Here is a 2,500-nt window from a genome sequence, read left to right on the forward strand (position 1 = left end):
TTACGCTGCATCTCCTTGTACTCCTGTGTACTTTCTTCATCTCTCTGACTATCCCACTTCTTCTTTGCCAACCTTTTCCTCTGTATACTTTGCTCTACTTCCTCCTTCCACCACCACCACCACCACCACCGCCAAGTCTCCTTGTCTTCCTTCCTCTGTCCCGATGACACACCAAGTACCTTCCTAGCTGTCTTCCTCGCTATTTCTGCAGCGCTTGCCCAGCCATCTGGCAACTCTTCACTACCACTCAGTGCCTGTGTTAACTCCTGCCTGAACTCCACACAACAGTCTTCCTTCTTCAACTTCCACCATTTGATCTTCGGCTGTGTCTTCACTCGCTTCCTCATGTTGGTCTCCAAAGTCATCTTACAGACCACCATCCGATGCTGCCTAGCTACGTTCTCCCCTGTCACCACCTTGCAGTATGCAATCCGTTTTACATCGCGCCTTCTACACAAGATATAGTCCACCTGTGTGCACTTTCCTCCACTCGTATACGTCGTCACCCTGTGCTCCTCCCTCTTCTTGAAATATGTATTCACCTCAGCCATTTCCATCCTTTTCGCAAAATCGAACACCATCTGTCCTTCCACATTTCTCTCCTCGATTCCATACCTTACCATCAACTCCTCACCACCTCTGTTCCCTTCAGCAACGTGTCCATCGAAGTCCGCTCCACTCACCACTCCCTCCTCCTTGGGTACCCTTTCCACCACGTCGTCCAACTCAACTCCAGAATTCTTCTTTTTCGTCCATCTTACACCCGACTTGCGGGGCATATGCGCTGATAACCGTCAGCAATACACCTTCGATTTCCAGCTTCATAATCCTCACTCTGTCTGACACTGTGTTCACCTCCAGCACGCTCTTGACATACTCTTCCTTCAGAATGACCCCTACCCCATTTCTCCTCCCATTCGCACCATGGTAGAAGAGTTTGAACCCACCTGCGATACTCCTGGCCTTACTCCCCTTCCACCTTGTCTCTTGTCACCTTTCTTCTTTCCATCACGTCAGCCAGCTCTCTCCCTTTACTAGCCATAGTGCCAACATTCAAAGTTCCGACTGACTCTCACCTCCACACGCCTACCCTTCCTCCTCTCTAGCTGCCTCTGGACATGCCTTCCCTCTCCTTTTCCTTCGCCCAACAGTAGCCTAGTTTCCACCGGCACTCCGCTGGTTAACAGTACCGATGGCGGTCGTCGGTAACCCGAGCCTCGACCGATCCGGTATGGAAATCTTATTTATGATCCGCATATTTGATTTGGCAAAGATTTGACGCCGGATGCCCTTCCTGACGTAACCCTCCCCATTTGTCCGGGCTTGGGACCTGCACTAAGAATGCACTGGCTTGTGCATCCTCAGTGGCTGGGTTGCACGCTTTTCTATGTTTGCCCCTCACTTTTGTGGCGTGAACGATCAATTCTAGTAATACAGGTGTGTTTATGTTAGGTATCACAGACACACGCACACGCACAATATATGTCCAAAAGTATTGACATAACTGACCATTACACCCACAGGAGCTTTTCTGACATCTCATTCTGAATCCATAGAAACCCATATTCCACGAAGCTCCCGGCGCACAGTTTTTGTGCCGATGTTAATGCCAGGAGAAGTTTGGATCTCTGCAGTTATTGAGTGAACAGAGCGTTGGCGACTTGAGTTGCTGTTGTTCCTAAAGGCTTGCACTTTTCAATAATATGATGATATATGAAGCATAGAGAGTAAACGGGATAGATACCTTTTGAACAGCACCCTGTAGTACAGCACTTTGAAGGTACATATGTCGTCACTTGCTGTAGTGGTTTTTACTGATGGGCGTGGCCAGGTTTTCAGAAGCCTCTCAGTTGTCAATGTGAGAGCCAGGGGACGCGTCTGCCGTACGTTTAGGGTTAGGGTTAGGTGATTTCTCTGGTAGGGCTGCTTACACCACACCCCGGACTGGATTTGTTGCGTGTTTGTGTCCTGATCGATGGGCCAACTTAACACGCCTTCGGAGGGTGTCCGCCGGCCGGCTTTGCCGGCGTTCGGGCGGTCGGTTCCTCCGGTCTGGCGGATCGATGTCCTTTATTTAATGTTCTTAGTGGCGAGCAGAGTGCGGAGTGGGAGGGGCTCTACCGCGTAGTCGTCCTCTCCGTTGCACAGCTCGACAGCGTGCTCGGCGGTGCTCAGCCGGACCGTCTATCCCAGTTGCTCTTCCACGGCTCCCCTCGCGAGGCTTGCCGCCCCCCCCCCCCTCCCCCTCCAACATCTGTATGGGGAGGGGTGGAACAGCTCCGTGTTTACCTCGCGGGGCTTCCCGGAAGACATTTTCTCAAAGTCCTCGTGTGACCGGTCTACTTTTTCATTGCGTTGTGTAGGAAAGACAGGACAACTTGTCTCCTTCATGGGATCTGTATTCTGTCGCATATAAACAGAGCAGGTTTCTGGAAGCTTCAGGGGACGTCAATACAGGTTTTTTTTTTTTTTTTTTTTTTTTTTTTTTTTTACAAAAACA

Source organism: Lampris incognitus, unplaced genomic scaffold, assembly GCF_029633865.1.
Source record: "Lampris incognitus isolate fLamInc1 unplaced genomic scaffold, fLamInc1.hap2 scaffold_153, whole genome shotgun sequence".
NCBI lineage: Eukaryota > Metazoa > Chordata > Actinopteri > Lampriformes > Lampridae > Lampris > Lampris incognitus.